The following is a 22,653-nucleotide window of genomic DNA, read 5'->3' as shown; positions in this document are numbered from 1 at the left end:
GCCGTGGGCGCTGACCCACTCGGAGGTGGGGCACGGATGGATGGCATGGCCTTTGGCCCCCAGAGAGACATGGGCCCGTGGGAACCACCTTTCAGACGCTGAGTCAGCGCTGCCTGGTGGGGGAAGCCTGACCCACCAATCAGCAGAACTGGCGCCGGTGCCCAGCAGGCAAGGGGGGCACAGCCCCACAGAGGCTGGAGCCTCTGTCTCTGCAGATCAGCCTCTCCAAGCCACCCAGGCGAAGCTCACCTCCCCCCACCCCACCCCACCCTACCCCACCCACCGGGTGCCTAGGCCATACTGGACCTGCCTCTCTGAGCCCTCTCCCTAGCCCCAGGCTCCCAGTGCCAGCAAAATAAGCCAAGTCCTCAGCCCACCCTTCAAGGCCATCAGGACCCACCCCATCAGCCTCCTCACCAGAGCTTCTTCACCCAGTGTGTAGGCAACTGCGGAGTCCTCACTGCTCCCCAACTGTCAGGCACACATGCGGACTGACAGGCATTTGCACATGCGTTCCCCAGTCTAGATGCCCTTCCATTCCACCCACCCCTTGTCCCATGTCACTTCAAAGCCAACTCCAGGATTCCTTCATGCAGATAGGACCTGAGGGGGCTGCTGATGTGCCAGGTGTTGTGCAAGGGCCCCATGCTTTCCCAAACCCGGCGCCCCGCCTCCCTCCTGGACTCATCTGGCCCTGCCCTTTCACCCAGTGGTTCACGATTCTGAGTGTCTGCCTTCTTCCTCGGGGTGGAAGCCCCTCGAGGGCAGGGACTGGGTCTGGTTCATCGGGGGTCCCTGTCCCCACACCTGGCACGGCGTTACCGGTTGTGCAATGGTGAGTGACTGTGCCCCGTTCTCCGGGCGGCTCCCGAGACCCCCGCCCAGCCCAGCCCTCCAGGCGCTGGCGTCCCTTCCTCTCCCGGAGCCCAGGGGGACCGCGCCTGGGGCCCGGGGCTCCCCGGGGAGCTGCCGCGACCCCCGCCCCCAGCCCCACGGACGCAGGGCAGGGGGAGCTCGCGGGGCGGGGGGCGGCGGGAGGTGCTCCTCCGGGGCAGGCAGGCAGCCCCTCGGGGCCGGCATCACCTGAAAGGAATGCGGGGCTCCCGATAAGCGGCCGCCTTTGTCTCATTTCCTGTTTGCCAGGACGTCCCGAGCCCGCTCCCCTGGCCGGCCCGCCCGTCCCCCAGGAGCCAAGGCCGGCGGGGGCCCCGGGGACAGGGGCGCGCGGGTCCCGGGCCGGGGGGGGGGGGGGGGGGGGGGGCTCCCGCCCTCCTGCCCCTCGGTGCGGCCTGGGCCGCGGGCCGCGCCGGCTGCTTCCACCCGCTGGAAAAACCCTCGTCCCGCCTGGAATTTTCTACAAGGACCTTTGGCAGAGGCCGTGCGGGGTGGGGAAGGGAGGGGAACTGGGGCGCGGCTCTGTCAACCCTGCCGGGAGGCGCGGCCCGAGGGGGGCCCAGCCCTTCCTCAGTTGGGCCGCCACCCCGAGGAGCCCCAAGCCCGCCCTGGGGCGGGGGCTGGGCTGGCCAGAGCCTCGGGGACCTCCCTCAGCCCGGCTGGATCGCTGCTGTTGGGGGCAGCAAGGGAGGCGCGCCTCGCGGCCCACGGGGCAATCTCATCCCTGTCCCTGCTGTGCGTCCTGGGGCCCCTGCTCAGTTGGTTACGCTGGCCATGCTGGCGGTGCAGAATCCTGGTCCCAGAGCCTCTGTTTTCCTCTTTAATGGGGTTGGTAATTTTCCTCGCCTGGGGGTGTTGGGAGGATTGTGGGAGACAAAGCATCCCAAGCATCGAGCACAATGTTTGGAACATATTAAGAGCTCAATAAATGGTAACGGCTATAATCATTTTAGGGGTGTTGGACTTGATAATGCAAAGGATTGTCATAATGAGCTAAACACTTATGGAGCGTTTCAACCACAGCCTTCTGCTAGCACTCTTGACTGCTTCACATATATGATCTCATTTAATACTAGAAACGGACAAACTCCTCTTCCCTTATTTTGCAGATAAGGAACAGGAGCCTAGAAGAGTCTGAAGGTCGGTTGATGCAGGATTCAAACCCAGGCAGTCTGAATCCTCACACTAATCAGTATTGGATTAACCATAGTGGGTGATCCATAGTGATAGTCCAGTGTCGCTTCCCAAGTCCTTTCCCTGTTTGAAAAACTCATTCATCCTTAAAAACTCAGCTCAGATATTCCTCCTCTGAAAAGGCTTTCCTGGACCCCATCTTCTGGTCCACCAGGAACTCTAACATACCTCCTTGACAGAGACAGAGTACCTGCGGACAACCTTTGCTCCCAGGAAATTTTTTTCTCAGCCCCATCCTTTCCTATCCACCTGAGGTTCTGCTTGGGCATTCCTTGTGGTCTCCTGTGGGGCTCTGTGGGGTCCGAGGCACCTGACTCTCGTCTTCCCGGAGCTGCTGGGTTACATCGCTTCTCAAGTACTGATGCCTCACATCTTCCTGGTATCTTGCCAAACCCCCATCCTTGCCTGGTGCCTATTAAGGGAAAGGGATTTGTGCTTTACTGAGCCTGCAGTGGGCCAGGACTTGGGCTGGGCACTTCACACGCTTTAGCTCATTTGATGCTATGCACATCCCCGTGAGAAAGTATATCTTTAGAAACCAATGCCAACCCGAGAGGTGACTTTCAGAAGCTCAGGGAGAGGCGAACTTCTAGATTGTAAGCAGAGCTAGTGGGCCCAAGCACAGCCAGACCAGGGACCCAAATACTTCTGGGACTACTGACTATCCCATTCTTTCCCCACCTTTGTCTTGACAGACTAACTGCCATGAGGAAGGACACAGGCATTTTCTCAGTTTTAATTCAAAACAAAACAGAACAGATCAGGAAAGGCTTCTGATTGTCCTGGCTGGAGTCAGGTGCCCACCTGTGGGCCAATCACCTAGGACCAGGGGACAGGATCATAGGAGCAGGGACTATCCTTGCTGAAACAGTGTTTGGAGGAGGAACAGATCCCCAAAAAAGGAGAGGGCTATTGTTCCAGAGGAAGGGAGCAAAGCTGAGCAGATGGCAGAACAGTGTCCCCCACAGCTAGGGACTACTGCTACTGCCATTTGACAGACAAGGAAGTTGAGAGTCAGGGAGGGGAGGTGACTTGTTAGGTAGCACAGCTGCGAACCAGTCCAGCTGGACACAGACCACACTGCCTTCCTATGAATTTGTAGAACAAGTTAGAGAGATACCCTTTGTAGGTCAAAGATTCCTAACACCACCCCTCCTCCCGCCTTCTCCCTCGTTGCTGAGCCCTGGGAGGGGGATAACTTCTAGAATTCCACCCACTTGATGAAAATTCTGTGGCTATGACACTAACCTGGGAGGCAGTCTCTTTCCAAAGTGAAGCAAGGCCGAGTCCAATTAGGCCCTCAAGAGTAGGATCCTTGAGATGGGCGATGAGATGGTTAACAGCATATGTCACTTTATAGGTGAGAGAGATGGGTGCCACGTGAGCCATACTAGACATATGCACAATTGGTAAGGACCGTTATTACCCGCACTTACAGGGAGGAAAATGAGGCCCAGGGACTCACTGCTAGGAAGTGGTAGAGAACTTCAGTTGTCAGGCTCCAGAGCCTGGGTTTTCCCTACACTCTGTCCTGTGCGCAAGCAGCCCCTCTTCATCCTGTACCCAAAGCAGGCTCTGTGACCTCCAACTCTGCACACATGACCGGGCCTGAAGTTTGGGGCTTACAGAAGTTAGTGGTCAGGGACACACCTGGCAGGAGGAGGAGTGAAGTGGGTTATGAACACTCAGGTCAACTTGGCCTGGGACTGCAGGGAGGGATCGGCGTCTGTGCAGTGGGAGCTGGATCACGGCTCATCCTGGCAAAGTCAAATTCAAAAGCCTTCTCTGAGAAGCCTTCCTGACTCTGTACTGTCATTGTCGTCGTGTTCAGTGCTCTGGGTTCCCACCCCAACCCCACTTTCTCCATCCGCCACAGTATCCCTTCCTGACTGTAGGCTTCTCAAGAACAGGGCTGTGCCTTGCCCTTTCTGCTCTCAGGATCACCCCAAAGACTACTGGGCCCAGAAAAAATATAGGAGCTGTTTGTTGGCAGAGTGGAGGAATCAGTGAATGAATGGATGGACACTGGCAGGGCCCAGAGGCCTGGTCACCCTTGGCAGCAGGGCCCCCTAGTGGCTGAATCCACCAGGCACCCTGTGCAGCCCAGAGAGCGGGAAGAGGAGGGACCCAAGCCGACTCCTGGAACCGAGCAGCTGCTGTGTACTGCGTATTTTACATATATTCTCTCATAACTGCTCTGTGCTGCCTGGAGACTGGCCCAAGGGGACAGAGAAGCAAAGGGCAGAACTGGGAATAGATCTCAGCCTGTTGGCCTTCTGGCCCTCTCACCCAGATGTTGTGCCCCTGCCTGGCCAGGAGGGCTTTGGCTCTGAGGTTTGTTTCCCTCACCCACCATCCTGCCTCCCTGCCTCCACTCAGGCCTCCCTGTCTCCCCAAACACACACCTCCCTTGGAAAGCCTCTAACTCAGAGCCAGACAGACCCAGGCTCGAATTCCAGCTCCCCTGGACTCCCCGAAATTCACTTTCCTCTCTGAACCTCAGTTTCTCAGTCTGTAAAATGGGAACAGTGATCTGTGCTATCTCTGTGAGCCCTACATTGAGAATTTCCCTAACAATGAGGAAATGAGAGAAACAAGCTGGGCCCACTGAGAGTCGGACAGAAGAAATTGGTATGTGAGGAATGAGAGCAAAGATGTCCAAAGTCTTAATTTTTAAAGATTGATTGATTGATTGATGATAGACACTGAGAGAGAGAGAGGCAGAGACACAGGCAGAGGGAGAAACAGGCTCCACGCTGGGAGCCCGATGCGGGATTTGATCCCGGGACCCCAGTACCGCGTCCTGGGCCAAAGGCAGGCTCCAAACTGCTGAGCCACCCAGGGATCCCCCCAAAGTCCCCTTAAAGGGACCAGGCTAATGCGGTCCTGCAGAAGCCAACAGACATTAGGTGAAAGTATTGACCCATCTAAAGTAGTAAAGCATCCTCAGACAAAAGTGAGTTCCCATGACCCCAAGATACGGAGTTTATCCAGGGAAAGGCAGCTCTGGCCATAGGACCAAGAGTCACACTGAGCATGTGTTGAAATGGACAAGGTGGGTATTACTGATGAGCTTTGGGTAGTTCCTTTCCCCATGGCAGGACAATGCTCTGGAGACCTGAAGTGGTGGCTGTCTTATCCTGGGGCCATTAACTCAGAGTATCAGCCTCAGTTGTCTTTGAAAACAGGCAGATCTAAGAGTCAGCCAGGAGTCGGAGAATAGGGAGTGGTGGGGCCTGTGCACGCTTGCCCTATAGGTATTCACAATCAATGACTTAAGACGATGCCAGCCTGCATCACTCAGGGTCCCAACAGGAAACAGATGGCATCTTCTAATTAGGGGAATTAGGGCAGAGTTTATTTCCAAAAAAGACTAATGGCAAAGCAGGGTGTGGGGGAGTCACAGGAGAGAATGCAAGATCCTAAGAGAGCAGCAGCAGCAGCAAAGCTTCACCTCTAAGCCTGCAGGGTCAAAGGGAGGCAGAGGTGACCAGTACTCAGATGGAAAGAGCTGCTAGAGCAATGGTGACCTCAAGAAGAAGGAGCTGAGAAATAAATACCTCAACCCCTCTCTTTTCCCTCTGTCTCATCTCCTGCTGAGGTCCCCATTTACTGAAACCCCACAGGAACCCCCGAGGGGCTGTGGACTTTTAAGTGAACAAAAATACACTCTCTTATTTAAAGCACTGTTTTTAAAGTCTTTGTAAAATCAGCCCGATCCTAACCAATACAATCATAAAAGAAAACATCTGCCAAGAAGAGATAATAGTCATGAATTTGTATGTCTCATGAACTTATATTTATTTTGGTGAGACATATAGAGCAAATCTGGCAGATCTCCTGTAAGGAGAAAGTCATGAATCTATAAACAAAGTGGGAAACGTTGATTAAACTTTCCTAAAACCAGTGGCTCAAGAAGCAAAACATTAGTAAGGATAGGGAAGTTTGAACAATATAATTAAGGAACTTCATCTACTAGATAAACATAAACTTCACAGCTCCCCCCTCCTCCCACAGAATACCTATTGTTTTCAAGCTCAAATGGAAAACTAAAAAAATATACCACATAGGTGGCATCCAGAAAAGTCTACAGTTTTTTCAAAGAATCAATATCACTGCTGTGTTCTCTAATCCCAATATAATAAAATTAGAAACCAACAATAAAACATTGGCCAAGGAAATCCAGTATGTTTGTAACTTAAATTCTCATTTCTAAATAATTCATGAGATAAGGAGAACATTATAATGGAAATTGCAAGATATTTAAAACTGAATAACAATAAAGCTAAAGGAAAATTAAAAGCTAAGGGAAAATTCTAGCCTGACATGCATTTATTAAAAACAGGAAGGATTGGCAACAATGAAATAAGTGTCTGACTCCAGACCTTCGGAAAAGACCATCAGAAAATTCAGAGAGCAGAAAAAAGGAAATAATAAAGCAGGAAGGAACTCTATGGAAACCAACAAAAAAAGTTGGACTTTCTTTAAAAAGCTTAGTAAATTCATTTAAAAGCCTCAATAAAATAAACAAATTATTAGCACAATCTGTACAGTGTCAGGAACAAAAGGTAGGATTGGACTGGAGATGCACCCAAGTTTAAAAAAAAATCACTTAAGGGGCACCTAGGTGGCTTAGTTGGTTAAGTGTCTGCTTTTGGCTCAGATCATAATCCCCAGGTCCTGGGATCGAGTCCTACATCAGGCTCTGCACTCAGCGGGGAGTCTGCTTCTGCTTCTCCCTCTCCCTCTCCCCCAAACCCTCACTCGTGCTCTCTCTCAAATAAATAAATAAAATCTTTGAATAACAAAAATAAAAGTAAATTTTAAATCAGTTAAAACACCATAGAGATCTTTGGTTCTGGCAAGACGTCAAAGGAAGATAGATAATAGGAAAAACCCAGGAAATGAACCCAAAAGGAAGAAGTAGCTTGCAAGAAGTGGAGAGAAGAAGAATGATTAAGCTTGGGAAATTCAAATGACCATGGACTTTATAAGAACAATTTTACAGACTGATTTAAGGAATAAAATAAACAAGGTAAGACTAAAAACTTAGGGAATAATCAAATTATAGGCAGGAAGCTATGATCAGAGTTTAAAAGTATTCTAAGGTCCTTGGTTGTCCTAGAGGAGGATATTGATTAACTTTAGACTCTGTGAAGTGGATGTGTGCATGTTAAAAATTTAAGGATGACTAATGAAAAAACAGAAATAGAATGTATTCTAAACCTGCAGAGAGGAAACAAAGGGAATGAAGACATTCCAATCCGTCCACCTCCAGCAGGAAATGACAAATAAAAGAAGCAAAGGAAAAGCGTGGTGTGGCTGCCGGTTTCCAAGATGGGCCCAATGATCTCTGCCTCCTGGGACCTATGCCCATGTGAAGTCCCAGCCCAAAATGTGTGGGTGGAGCTTTAGTGACTTGTTCCTGTGCCAAAGAACATGGTACAAGTGATGGTATGTCACTTCCAAGCAGGACTGGCTTTCGGGGAATACAACCCATGCCTTCACAAAGGGGCACTGTCCCCAGAAGGGCTCCATGCTTGGGTTAGTGCTCTGCTTTCGCTAATTGGAAATTCCTATTAATTTTGGGGGGTGCCTGGGTGGCTCAGTCGCTTACGCTTCTGCCTCCTGAAGTTGAACCCTGTCCCCCATCTTGGGCTCCCTGCTCAGCAGGCAGTTTCCTTCTCCCTCTCCCTCTGCCCATTCCCCTGCTCATGTACACTCTCTCTCTCAAATAAATAAATAAAATCTAAAAAAAAAAAAAAAAAAGAGAGAGAGAGAGAGAGATTCCTCAAATTTTTTTTTAATAAGGGACACCATGAATTATGGACAGCTTTGCTTCCAAGGCCAGGTTATAATAGGGTTGCCAGAGAAAAATCAAGACCAGTCAAATTTAAATTTTGAATAAGCAATGAATAAGTTCTTAGTGTAAATATATCCTGTGCAAATACTGAAGTATTATCTGAAATTTAAATTTAACTGGGCATCTTGTATTTTTATTGGCTAAATCTGGCAACCCTAATAGAAAAGACCCATGGCTTTCATTCTGAATGCTCTCTCTGTGTGTGCTATCTCTCTCAGATCACTCACTCGGGGGAGGCTATGTCACAGGCATGGAGAAGTTCATGGGGTGAGGAGCTGAAGCCTCCTGCCCCTAGCCGTGGGAATGGACTTGGAAGTAGATCCTCAACAGACTCTTCAGATGGCTGCAGCTCCACTGCACCCTCTCAGACAGCCTGTGCCAGAATTGCCTGGCTACACCATTCCCTGATTCCTGTCCCGAAGAAATTAGGTGACACAATACATGTTTGTTGTTTTGAAATGCTCAGTTTGGGGGTAATTTGCTACATAGCAATAGGTAACTATTGATGATACACGTGGTAAGTGGAAAACACAAAAGAGGATTTAGGAATAAAATTTTAAATGAAAAAAAATTTTTAATGCTGCTAATCACAACCAATGTAAAGGGACTGGTTTCACCAGTTGCTAGATTATCAGAGGGAAAGAAAACACATAATCGAGCTGTCCACTCACTGTTCATGAGAGACATATCTAAACGCTATGGGGACGCCTGGGTGGCTCAGCGGTTGAGCGCTGCCTTCAGCCCAGGGCATGATCCTGGAGACCCGGGATCGAGTCCCACATTGGGCTCCCTGCATGGAGCCTGCTTCTCCCTCTGCCTGTGTCTCTGCCTCTCTCTCTCTCTCTCTGTATCTCTCATGAATAAATAAATGAAATCTTAAGAAAAAGATAAATAAAATAGAACAAAGCTATGGAAATACTGAAAGCAGAGATATGAAGAAAGACCACCCAGGTATAACAGACACCATCATGGTCTGACCAATGGTGTGCTGGAAACCTTTTCACTTTGCTTCAAAGTCCAATTTTTTTTTTTCTGGGACTTGGCAGAAATCTGTTATCCAGGAGGAGTGTCTGTACCCCACCCCCAGTTTATTTCTTGTGATGTCAAAGTACTGGCCGCAAAGGATGAATCATGATTTGCTCTAAGCCAATCGTAGAGCCTCTTTTCTCTCTGTCAACGATTAGGGAAAAGATGCTCATATGTCCTGGTTCTGGAAACTGGGATGTAAAGGGAAATCTGGGAAGTGCTTTTTTTATTTCCCTTCTGCCTGGTGCATGAACACAATGCCTCAAATGTAGCAGACTTTTGGCAATCTTGACATAACCGTGAGCACAAAAGCCACCAAGCTAATGCTGATGGAGAAGAGACACACAGCAGGCCTGGGTACTGATGGTATCACAGAGCAACTAAGATAATGCCGGCAATGGCCTGACTTTGGGATTTTTGTTACTTAAAGAAAACATACCCCAGTTTGTTTCAGCCACCGTAGTTAGGTTTTGTTACTTGAAGCTGAAAGCATTTCTAATAAGCCCAGCAGGCAAATACTAAGCCAAAGGGAGCTAGCAGAGCTTTATAAATATCAGACAAAATGTACTTTAAGTCAAAAGGCATAATTATGGATAAGAGAGTCATTACATATGATTTAACATTTAAGAAAAATATTACCAGGAAGATATAATTCTGAACCTCTTTGAACCTAGCCCCTGCCTAACTAGCCCTCAGTTATATGAAGCAGAGTCAGCAAACTTCTCCTATAAAAGGACAGATAGGGGGCACCTGGGTGGCTCAGTTGGTTAAGTATTTGCCTTGTGCTCAGGTCCTGATCCCATAGTCCTGGGACCCAGGGTCTTGGGATGGCGCCTGAGTAGCTCCCTGCTCAGGAGAGAGCCTGCTTCTCCCTCTGCTGCTTTCCCTGCTTGTGCTCTCTATCAAATACATAAATAGAATCTTAAAAAAAAAAGTATAAAAGGACAGATAGTAAATATTTTAGACATTGAAGACAGCCTCTGTCTCAACTACTTAACTTTGCCATTGTAGTAAGAAAAAAGTCATAGAGAATGCATAAACAAAAGACCATGGCTGTGTTCCAATAAAACTTTATTTACAAAAACAAGGAGTGGGCCAAATTTGGTTCACAGACCACAGTCTGATGACTCCTGATAGGAAATGAAATTTGAGACAATTTCAAAGAGACATGGTTGGATCTATAATCCTCCTGAGGATCTTATCTTTCCTTTCTCCATAGTTACTAAGTCAAGTGGCCATACGATTAGTACATATGTAGAATATTTGAATAACACGATTAAGAAGCTTGATCAAACAGAAAAATTGGCATTCTTTTCATCCAGTATGAGAACATTTACAGAAATTGTTCCCATAGTAGGTCATGAAGCAAGTCTGCCAAGGAGTGAACTGATATCACATAGGCCATTTTCTATGACCACAATCCATTGAAATGAGAAAACTAACAAAAAAGGTAAACTTATGTTTGAAAATTATTTTAAAAAATTTTTTTAAAGATTTTATTTATTCATTCATGAGAGACATACAGAGAGAGGCAGAGACACAGGCAGAGGGAGAAGCAGGCTCCATGCAGGGAGCCCGACGTGGGACTCGATCCAGGGACTACAGGATCACGCACTGAACTGAAGGCAGACGCTCAACCGCTGAGCCACCCAGGTGTCCCTATGTTTGAAAATTAAAATCAAACTTCTAAATACTTAATGGAACAAAGAAAAAAATACAAAACACGAGAGCTGTCTGATAAAGTGTTATGTCTTGAAATTTAAGTGCAGCTAAAACAATCTTTGAAGGGATGTGCATCCTCTTAAATGCCTATATTAAAAATTGCACCTTAATAAAGATTGCACATGTGACTTGAACATTCAACTTAGGACACCAGAGAAAGACCACATAATAATGCCGCCCTGCCCAAGAGCAGAAAATAATAAAGATAAGAGAAAAAAATCAATAAAACAGAAAACAAAGAACCAACACAAATGATCGATAAAGAAAATGACTAATAAAACAGACACATTAAGAAAAAAATAGTTGGGATCCCTGGGTGGCGCAGTGGTTTGGCGCCTGCCTTTGACCCAGGGCCCGATCCTGGAGACCCGGGATCGAATCCCACGTCGGGCTCCCGGTGCATGGAGCCTGCTTCTCCCTCTGCCTGTGTCTCTGCCTCTCTCTCTCTCTGTGACTATCATAAATAAAAAAATAAAAAATAAAAAATAAAAAAAAAAAAAGAAAAAAATAGTTGTTCGGGGTGCCTGGGTGGCTGAGTTGGTTAAGTGGTTGTCTTAGGCTCAGGTCATAATCTCAGGGTCCTGGGAATGAGTCCACATTGGGTCCCCTGCTCAGTGGGGAGTCTGCTTCTCCCTCTCCCTCTGCCAGCCACTCCCTCTGCTTGTGCTCACGCTCTCTCTCTCTCAAATAAATACAATCTTTAAAAAAAAATAGTTGTTCAAAAAAAAAAAAAAAAAATAGTTGTTCAGATTGTTCTTTTAAATCTCTCCTAAATGTGTAGTGATCATATCCTTTCATTCTTAATATTTACTTGTTTGAGGCGCCTGGGTGGCTCAGTGATTGAGCGTCTGCCTTTGGCTCAGGTTGTGACCCCAGGGTCCTGGGATCGAGTTCCGCATCAGGCTCCCTACGGGAAGCCTGCTTCTCCCTCTGCCTGTGTCTCTGCCTCTCTGTCTGTGCCTCTCATGAATAAATAAAATCTTTAAAAAGAATCTTTACTTGTTTTCTGTCTTTTCTTTTTTATATGTAAATTAATCTTTTTTTTTTTTTTTATTTTTTTATTTATGATAGTCACACAGAGAGAGAGAAAGGCAGAGACATAGGCAGAGGGAGAAGCAGGCTCCATGCACCGGGAGCCTGACGTGGGATTCGATCCCGGGTCTCCAGGATCGCGCCCTGGGCCAAAGGCAGGCGCTAAACCGCTGCGCCACCCAGGGATCCCTTGTAAATTAATCTTTTCAAAGAACTCACTTTTGGCTTCGTTAATCCTCTCGGTTGTATCTTTGTTTACTGTTTTATTAAGTTTTGCTCTTACTTCATCATTTCTTCATCCTGCTTATTCTCTGCTTCATCCTGATTTATTCTCTGGTTCTTTTTTCTTTTCCTTTTTCTTTCTTTCTTTCTTTTTTTTTTTTTATTAAAGCTTTTATTTATTTACTCTTGAGAGACACAGAGAAAGGCAGAGGCACAGACAGAGGGAGAAACAGGCTCCCTGTGGGGATCATGACCTGAGCCAAAGGCAGATGCTCAACCACTGAGCCACCCAGGCATCCCTCTTCTTTATTTTCTAAGTGAGAACAAGTGAGAACAGCATCCCTGTCAGTAATCACCCCCATCGTCCCAAAGGAAGCCATCATTCTGACTCCTGTCACTGTGGATTAATTTTGTCTGCTTTTAAGTTTCATGCAAACAGAATTACAGAGTATTTACTCTTTCCCTTCTTTCGCTCAACATTCTGTCTGTGAGGTTCCTCTAGTTATTGCCAGTTAAAATAGGGTATGTATGTGCTTGTGTAGAATGTGTTTTGGTGTGTAGCCTCCCATTGTATGAATATACTACAACTTATTCATGCATTCAGCTGTTGATGAACATTTAGGTTGTCTCCAGAGGTATGTTTTATTTATTTTTTATTTATTTTATTTTATTTTATTATTTATTTATTTATTCATGAGAAACAGAGAGGCAGAGACACAGGCTCCATGCAGGAAGCCTGATGTGGGACTCGATCCTAGACCCTGGGATCACGCCCTGAGCCAAAGGCAGACGCTCAACCACTGGGCCACCCAGGTGTCCCCAGAGGTATGTTTTTAAATCTCCAAACATATGGGAGTAAGTTCTTCTTTTTTTTTTAATTAATTAATTTATTTATTTTAAGTTCTTCTTTTTTAAAAAGATATTACTTATTTATTTGAGAGAGAGAGAGTGGAGAGAGGATAAGCAGGCAGGAGAGGGAGAAGCAGGCTCCCCGTGGGCAGGGAGCCCAAAGCGGAATTCGATCTCAGGACCTTGAGGATCATGACCTGACCCAAAGGCAGACGCTTAACCAACTGAGCCACCCAGGTGTCCCTACCACATTAACTTTTGCTTTCCATTTGTCCCATCTTTGCTCTGCTTTTCGGTTTCTATCCTTGCCTTTTTATTTTTTTTTTTTAAGATTTTATTTATTCATGAGAGACAGAGAGAGAGAAAGGCACAGATACAGGCTGAAGGAGGAGCAGGCCTCATGCCGGGAGCCCGGCGTAGGACTTGATCCCGGGTCTCCAGGATCACACCCTGGGCCAAAGGCTGCGCTAAACCGCTGAGCCACCCTGGCTGCCCATATCCTTGCCTTTTTAAAAGTAGACTGTTTCTTATTCCACTTTTTCTGCCTCCTGGTATAGAAGTCATTGACCCTGTTCCTATTCTTAGTGTAACTCCTTTAAAATCTTACCTTGCACCTTAGCAAAGCTTATCAGTATTACTCAGTATCTCAACACTCCTGCCAAGCAGTAAGAGTTTGTTTAGAATTTCCTACGTGTTTACCATGGCTTTTTCTCAACACTCCTTTGATCATTTTTCTGCTTTCCAAAGTGCATGCTTGGAAGTTCTTTTATTTTTTATTTATTTATTTAAAGTTTTTTTTTTTTAAGATTTTATTTATTCATTCATGAGAGACACAGGGAGAGAGAGAGAGAGGCAGAGACACAGGCAGAGGGAGAAGCAGGCTCCATGCAGGGAGCCCAACGTGGGACTCGATCCTGGGACTCCAGGATCACACCCTGGGCTGAAGGCAGGGGCTAAACCACTGAGCCACCCAGGGATCCCCTATTTATTTTAAGATTTTATTTTTTTTTATTTGAGAGAGAGAGAGTGAGAGAGCACGCATGAGTGGGGCGGTGGCAGGGGAGGGGAGACAGAGGGAGAGGGAGAGGCTGACTCCCTACTGAGCAAGGAGCCTGATGTGAGGCTCAATCCCAGGACCTCAGGATCAGGGACCTGAGTCGAAGGCAGACACTTAACCAACTGAACAACCTGGGCGCCTCTTGGAAGTTCTTTTAATATAGGTGCTGGAGGTGATTTAAACACATTTTTTTTTTTTTTTAATTTTGAGATAATTGTATCCGAGTGCTGAGGAGAATGGTGTACCTGAAACCATTTGAACTTACTTGCAGGGTCCCTGTTCAACCTAGGAACCTCAGGTTGGTCTCCTTATCCTGCTCTTGCCTCATCAGCTTCCCCCACCCCTCCAGTTGTGGTTCTGAACCTGCAGGTACCTTATGGATAGGACTACTCTAAATGTATACCCCTCATAGCTCTGGGTTGGCCTCATGATTTTGTTTTGTCTCTTTAGAGATTTCATTTCCTAGAAAACTAGCAATAAAATAAAAAATTATGTTTTGTTTTTTTCCCCCTCCAGCATCTGGCTCTCTGGGAGAAGGAGGCTTTTCAGAGTGCCTAGTCTGCCCTGCTGCCCCACAGGGTCTGTCCTTCCCATGAAAGCTTTTTTTTTTTTTTAAAGATTTTATTTATTTATTCATGAGAGACACAGAAAGAGAGAGAGAGAGGCAGAGACACAGGCAGAGGGAGAAGCAGACTCCATGCAGGGAGCCTGATGTGGGACCCGATCTCCGGTCCCCAGGATCACGCCATGAGCCTGAGCCAAAGGCAGACACTCAACAGCTGAGCCACCCAGGCATCCCCCCATGCAAGCTTTTATAACTTTGCTCCGCTCGTACACATACTTGAGCAGTCCATAGTAGTTTTTTGTTTTGAAGGTTCACATAATGCATCACATACCACATGTCTCTCTGCCTTTTCTGTACGACTTTACGTGTGAGGTTTGTCTGTGTTAACAAACAGCACCTCACATAGACTCAGGCAGCTGGGACCCAAGACCCCCACCCTGGCCCTCCTCCATGGGGTAAGGAGTCCATACCCACTCACAATCCTTCTCTCCTTCTTCTAAACCATGAATCCTAGAATTCCTCTACCCCCAAGGCCCAGAGACTATTTCCAAGGCCAGGGCAGTGATTTCTCTAGAGTTTTCTTCATCAGATGACCACACAGCCATACACACTCTAATCCTAAGAGGTGGCCAGGGTGGCTGGTTGTGGGAGGGTGGGGTTAGTAGACAGAGTTCAGACAAATAGGCTGAAGTATCTACATGAGTGTGTGTGTACGTGTGTGCCGTTCCTCACTATGTGGAATGGAACCAGAGTGGGAAGAAAATAGAAGTGGGCCCTCAGCCCCCAGATTACCCTTGCCTTGGGCCTCGTAAATGTTAGGGGTAGCCTGTCAATTAATATGTGTCCCTCCAGTGCATTCATCTTAACTGTGTCCTTTGTAGCTTTAACAAGATTAACTTGTACATTATTCTGTTGTTTCCAACTTTTTCACTCTACATGGTGTTGTAATGAACATTCTTGTACCTGTCAAGAGTTAGGATTTATTTCCAGAATTGAATTGCTAGGTTGGAGAGTATGCATGCACATGCTAGACTTTACTAGATATTGCCAAATTGCTTTTCAAAGTGTTTATAATTTAAACTCTCTTTAGGATTAACAAGAGTGCCTGTTGTCCCACATATTCCTCAACACATAATATAGTCGGACAGGATATGTTAGTGCTGCCAACTTGAGATGCAAAATTCTATCTCACTGTTGTTTTAATTTGCATTCCAATAATTACAAGTAGGGTTAAACATCATTTCACATATGGTTGTTTTGTTTACCTATTTATAGCTTATGCTTTTTTTTTTTAAGATTTTATTTATTTATTCATGAGAGACACAGAGAAAGAGGCAAAGACATGGGCAGAGGGAGAAGCAGCTCCCTGCAGGGAGCCCTATGTGGGACTTGATCCAGGACCCTGGGTCACACCTTGAGTGGAAGGCAGATGCTCAACCACTGAGCCACCCAGACATCCCAAGCATATACTTTTTTTTCTGTTGTTTGGGATCTTCTTATTGATCTGTAGGTCGTCCTTGTGCGGCCTGGATACTAATGCTTTGTCTGTTGTATTCATTATACGTGTGCCTTGGATTTTGTAATATTTTTGCTGTACAATACTTTGGAATTTTAATGTAGTCAAATCTATCAGTATTTTCTTTATTGCTTGTCCTTCTTAAACTTGGTTAAGAAATCTTCATATTGTGGGCAGCCTGGGCCTAGGGTGTGATCCTGGGGACCCAGGATCGAGTCCCATGTCGGGCTCCCTGCGTGGAGCCTGCTTCTCCCTCTGCCTGTCTCTCTCTCTCTCTCTCTCTGTCTCTCATGAATAAATAAATAAAATCTTAAAAAAAAGAAAAATCTTTGTATTGTGAGGTCTAGAAAATATATATATATATTTTTTAAAGATTTTATTTATTTATTCATGAGAGACAGAGAGAGAGAGGCAAAGACACAGGCAGAGGGAGAAGCAGGCTCCATGCAGGGAGCCCGATGTGGGACTTGATCCCGGGTCTCCAGGATCACGCCCTGCCCCAAAGGCAGGCACTAAACTGCTGAGCCACCCAAGGATCCCCTAGAAAATATTTTTATTAAAAATTTTTAAGGGATCCCTAGAAGGCTCAGCGATTTGGAGCCTGTCTTCAGCCCAGGGTGTAATCCTGGAGTCCCAGGATCGAGTCCTGCATCAGGCTCCCTGCATGGAGCCTGCTTCTCCCTCTGCCTGTGTCTCTGCCTCTCTCTCTCTCTCTCTCTCTCTGTGTGTGTGTGTGTGTGTGTGTGTGTGTCTCATGAATAAATAAAATCTTTAAAAATAAATAAATAAAAGTTTTAAGCTTTCTCATCTTTAGTATCCTTTTGCACTAACTTTAGCAATCAGGGTGATATAGGAGTGCAGTTCTCTTTTTTTTCCACATGGAAAACCTATTTTTGCACCATTTGTTGGAAGGAACTGATTTAACTATCTGTTGTTGTTTTTTTTCTTAAGTAATCTCGACAACCAACATGGGGCTTGAACTCATGACCCTGAGATCAAGAGTTGTGTGCTCTGCCAACAGAGGCAGCCCGGTGCCTTATAAAAGGAACTGGCTATAGAGAGGGATGCTATCTTCCATAAACTGGACAATAAGCAAATCTGCCTTCTGCTCTGGAGGGAAATATTTATTCTATGATCTGAAGATGGATGACATACAAACATCCTTGAAGAGATTGTCCAAAAAAAAAAAAAAAAAAAAAAAAAGATAATCTCAAATAAAAGGGTAGAGTCTCTGCAAAGCATCCAGAAATGCAATTGACCCATGGAAAATTACTTCTCAACATGAATCCTCTCAATAATTTTAATACCTTGCCTGTAGAACCTCTTCAATTTTTTTAGGTAGACAATTACATGTTCTACAAATATATGATGACCATTCTGTTTCTTCCTTTCCAAAGGTTTGTACCATTTATTCCCTTTGTTTTCCTTAGTGCACAGGCTAAGAAATCCAGGATAGCTTTGAACAGCAACAGAGGTAATGAATATCCTTTTTAGGTTTCTCTCTTTAAAGGAAATTCTTTACATTTTTATCATAAAGTGGTGCCTTTACTGCAGGTTTTAGAAAGATACCCTTTACCGACGTATCACATTAAGGAAGTTCCCTCCTATTCCTAGTTTGCCAAGAATTTTTATAAACTGCTTAATTTTATCAAATGCACTTTCTCCATCTGTTTTATGTGATTGTAGGATATTTGTGTCTTTTAATCTGTTAATGTTGAGACTTAAAATAATAAGGGCCCCTGGGTGGCTCAGTTGGTTAAGCGTCCAGCTGTTGGTTTCCTCTGGGGTCATGATCTCAAGATGGGGGGATAGAGCCCTGCTCAGTGCAGAGTCTGTTTGAGATTCTCGCTCCCTCTTCTTCTGCCCCTCCCCCTGTTCACTTTCTCTCTCTCTCTAAAATAAATAAATAAGCAAATCTTTTAAAATGATAATTTTTTTCTTTTTTTAAAGGATTTTATTTATTTATTTTAGAGAGAGAACATGTGTGAACGGAGGGAAGGAGTAGAGGGGAAGGGTGAAGGAAGAGTGAAGAGAAATCCAAGCAGACTCCATGCTGACTGTCCCACCTTGGGCTTGATCTCACCAACCTGAGACCATGACCTGAGCTGAAACCAAGTCTGATGCTTCACGGACTGAGCCACTCAGGTGGCTGAGACTTAAAATGATGATTTTCGGGCAGCCCAGGTGGCTCAGCGGTTTAGCGCCGCCTTCAGCCCAGGGTGTGATCCTGGAGACCTAGGATGGAGTCCCACGTCGGGCTCCCTGCATGGAGCCTGCTTCTCCCTCTGCCTATGTCTCTGCCTCTCTCTCTCTCTCTCTCTGTGTCTATGAATAAATAAAATCTTTTAAAAATAATAATAATTTTCTAGTGTTGAAATAGTCTTGCATTTCTGTAATAAACCCAACTTGGTCGTTATGCATTTTTAAATATGTTGCTGTATGTAATTTGACAACTTTCTATTTAGGATATTTGAATCTATGTCCATAATTGAGATTGACCTCAAATCTTCTTGTCTCAAACTTCCTTGTCCAGATTGAATATTTACTACCCACATAAAATGCAATGGGTAGTTTTCCCTCTTTTTCTACTTTATGGAGGAATTTGGATAAGATATGGACTGTCTGCTCTCTGAACACATACCTGAGCCCAAGATGCTTGATTGGTATAGTCACATGCCACCCCGAGGGGACAGGAGAGGCAGGGCTGGAACTGAGAGCCCCCCTCTGGGGGAGGAGGGCCCAACCATCTGCTTCCAGTCAGTGATGGAGGTTCAGTTGGCGGGTCCCACAGCTCCCACTCTAAGCTGAGGCCTTTGCAGTCATCACTTTACATCACCAATAATAATTACTCTTTTATTTTATTCCCAGCATGTCAGAATCAGGCCAAGGAGGAGAGGGGCTATTGAAAGGAGACTCCCTTGAAGGCCCACACTGGGAGAAAGCTCAAGCAGTTGATTGGCCGGTAATCAACACAGTAATTAATTTGAGAAGTATTTTGCGAAGTATGGCACATGCACCATTGCTGTGGATGTTATTTGGTAGTAAATAAATAAACTTCTGTATCTTAATAGTTATGTATATAGATCAGAAAATAAAACACATCATGACAAACAACAGAAGGTACAACTGTAACATCAAACTTGCAATTTGATAGCTATAGGGTAGGACTAGCATTGTTTAAATGCTAGTTTAATTTAAACAAGAATAATACCATAAGTCAATATTCTTCCTGTTGTAGGCTCCACTGACTGGTGTCCAGATGGGGGGAGTTCATGAAACCCCCAGAAGGTGGTGGTGGTGCAGGTCCTGTCCAGACACTACAGCAGTCATTGTGAAGAACATTGATGATGGCACCTCAGACCATCCCTACAGCCAAGCTCTGGTGGCTGCAATTGACTGCTATTCCCACGAAGTGACAGCTGCCATGGGTAAGAAGAAAATCACCAAAAGGTCAAAGATCAAATCTTTTGTGAAAGTTTATAACTACAGTCACTTCATGCCCACAAGGTACTCTGTGGATATCCCCTTGGACACAACTGTCATCAATAAGGATGTCTCCGGAGACCCTGCTCCTAAACACAAGGCCTGGCAAGAAGCCAAGGTCAAGTTCAAGGAGAGTAGGAGACTGGCAAGAACAAATGGTTCTTATAGAAGCTGTGGTTTTTGATCTGTCTTGTTTCAGTCATTAAGAATACATTTAAAAAGGGTAAATATTAATACAGGTAGTAACAAGATATGGCAAAAATTGAGATGGTGGTATGAGAATAACCAGTTAGGAAATAATTCAAGGAAAGGCCTGTTTAATGAATAACCAGCCAGCATCCACCACTAACAATCCCCAGCAAACAAGAACAATACAGAGAAGGGAGATTAAAAAGCAAGAGGGGTACCTAGGTGTCGCAGTCGGTTAAGCGGTTAAGCTTCTGACTCTTGATTTTGGCTCAGGTCATGATCTCAGGATTGTGAGATCAAGGCCCACATTGTGCTCCATGCTGGGTGCAGAGTCTGCTTGTCTCCCTTTCTCTCTGCCCCTCCCCTGCTCTAATAATTTTTAAAAAGGTGAGAAAGAACCACTTTCTAAAGAATTTGAGTGATCTTTTTCTTTTTAAAGATTTTATTTATTTATTTGAGAGTAGGAGAGTGAGAGAGCACTGGCAAGGGGAAAAGAAGGCTCCCTGCTGAGTGGGGAGCCCAACATGGGGTTTAATCCCAGGAGCCGGGGATCATGACCTGAGACGAAAGCAAACACTTAACCAACTGAGCCGCCCGGGTGCTCTGGAGTGATCTTTTTCAAAAGGACCAGAATTTCTACTCAGGGAATTGGTGTCTAGAGGAAATCACTCCTTATGTTGGCCCAGGGCGGAAACCTGGGTGTCTACTTGCCCATCTGGCCACTTTCCGCATGCCCTAAAATGAAGTCTGCAGATTGGTCTCCCCAACTCAGGAAGAATAAGAACAAATTAAAAGCATTTTCAGACATGCAAAGATTCAGAAGGCTTTCCTTCCATGCATCCCCTTTAAAAATGTTATTTGAAGATATACTCCAGCAAAACAGAGACAAAACCCAAGAAAGAGAGACCAGATTCACCCAACAGAAGAACTGGCCCACAAGTGTAATGAATAGAAATGCCAGAGGTCCATAAAGCCATCAGTCAAAATTAGAACAGGAAGTCAGAGGGTTTGGAGAAAAGTGTCTTCAAGAAGAAAATGGGCTTCATTCAACAAATAATGTAATTAAGAAACTGGGAGATTTTAATGACCTAATTAAAAAGACATATGTTTCTTTTCTCAAGAAGAAAAGAGTAAAGCAATGAGAAACTCCAGGAGAGCAAGAACTTGTATGAGAAGGCCTTGGTCCAAATATGAAGTGAATTAAAACATAACATGACTTTGAATGTTGAGGGAGTGTAGGAAAATACATTTGCACTTGAAGCCGGGAGCATTTCCCTTCAGGCAGCATTGAAAATCATAAGATTATAGTTCCTTCTCTACGGGTCCCTGGATGCTAGTTAGCTCTGTGGAGAATAATGTTTACATAATCATAATATGTTTAAAAAACACTTCATTTATTTTCAATTTTTGAAATTCAGAGATGGACAACACACAAAAACCAGAACATTTTCACTGTGGAGACAGAACTAGATTCACATGTAGTGGTTTAGCAAGAAGATTTAGGAGGGGGGAGGGCACGTATGATAAAGGATGTCTCATCTTACACAGCAGGAGTCAGGAGCTATTTCATAAAATTAATGGCATGAGAAAGAAGAGCTGGCAATGGGTATCTAACCAAACTCTGGAGGGAAGGTACCTTTGCTAAACTTCTCATCTTTCACAGTTGGGCACGGTGCCAGACATTGTTAGCTCAGGAGCCACCTGCCCTCCCACCAGGTACATGGCTACCCAGAGAGACAGCCTATCCCTCAGGCTCCCTTGCAGCTACATGGGATCAGCTGGTCCACTTCAGGCCAAGCAGCCTGGCGCTAGAACCTGTGCTCATGACCAGGATACTCTTCCACCCAAGCAGAATTCTGGCTTCCTGATGATTGCAGAGCCACCTGGCCAGCTCTGGATGGCCTGTGGAGAAAAGGAAACTTCCATCTTCTAAGACATTGTCATTTGGGAGTCTTTGTTGCAGTAGCTATATTCTAATACAGAAGTCCATAGCTCCTCTACGTAATTTAAAAGAATGATTTTACTCTATTTTGTTATGAGTGGTTTGAATCTATTATAAGAAAAAAATGTACTTTTTATTCATCTCAAATGTGTTTTAATTGGAGGGCATGGACGCCAATCTGTCCATATCACAACCTTGCTTAAACCCATCAGGGACCCCACTGCCTTTGGGATGGAGTCCAAGCTCCTCAGCCTAGATTCAGGCCAGCCCTTCACCTGCCTTTCTATATCTTACTGCTCTTCTTCACAGGAGAACCCTTGGGCCCCACTAATTATTTACTGTGGACCCAGAATGGACCTTTGGCCATGCCCACTCCTCACCTTTGCTCACGTCAACCCCTCTGCCTGGAGTCCCAATTTTTCTTCCTCTCCCACCTCTGCCCAAGATCTCCCACTCAAAGCTCATCTTCGAACTCCTATTCATCCCTCAAAGCCCAGCCCAAGTTGCCTCTGGAACATTTTTCTGTTTATCTTGGTCTTTCTCTGTCCTGTTAAAGATTTTCCTCAAATGTCTGGTGATTCAGATCATAGTTAAATGAAACGAAACAGAAGTACCCAGTCTCAATGGGTTAAGCGTCTGTCTTTGCCTCAGGACATGATCCTGGGATCCTGGGATTGAGCCCTGCCCCTCGGTGGGTTGGTCCCTGCTCAGCGGGGAGTCTGCTTCCCCCCTCCCTCTGCTGCTCCCCCTGCTTGTGCTCTCTCTGTCAAATAAATAAATAAAATCTTTAAAAAACAAAAAAAGCCCTACCCAATCTAGACACACACACACGCACGCACGCACGCACGCACACACACACACACCCCTCCTAGTAGGATCAGGCTTCTTCTTTTCCTCCCCCTTGTGTGTTCCTTTGCCAAAATAACCACACCAGCACACGTTTATTGTGGTCATTTTTTATAACTAATATTATTTGTAATTTTAAGATTTAAGCCCGTTAGTAGCCTCCTGCATGGATATGTGACTCAAACCAAAACCAGTACCAGATGACAAGACAAGCATAAGGATGTCTGACAAAGCCCTGATTTTTCCCATGATG

General features: G+C 45.5%; 1 long non-coding RNA gene across 1 annotated transcript; it reads left to right on the top strand.

Annotated features, from left to right (window-relative positions):
- Positions 1 to 314: 314 nt before the first annotated feature.
- On the top strand, positions 315 to 22,167 carry LOC144314526 (uncharacterized). The gene is made up of 3 exons (XR_013380420.1): positions 315 to 835; positions 18,809 to 18,902; positions 19,179 to 22,167. It is a non-coding gene; the product is annotated as an uncharacterized LOC144314526 (long non-coding RNA).
- The last annotated feature ends 486 nt before the right edge of the window (positions 22,168 to 22,653 follow it).

This window comes from Canis aureus, chromosome 5 (assembly GCF_053574225.1).
Source record: "Canis aureus isolate CA01 chromosome 5, VMU_Caureus_v.1.0, whole genome shotgun sequence".
Lineage (NCBI taxonomy): Eukaryota > Metazoa > Chordata > Mammalia > Carnivora > Canidae > Canis > Canis aureus.
Note: the sequence above shows the minus strand (reverse complement) of the source record. Positions and strands in the feature narration are given on the sequence as shown.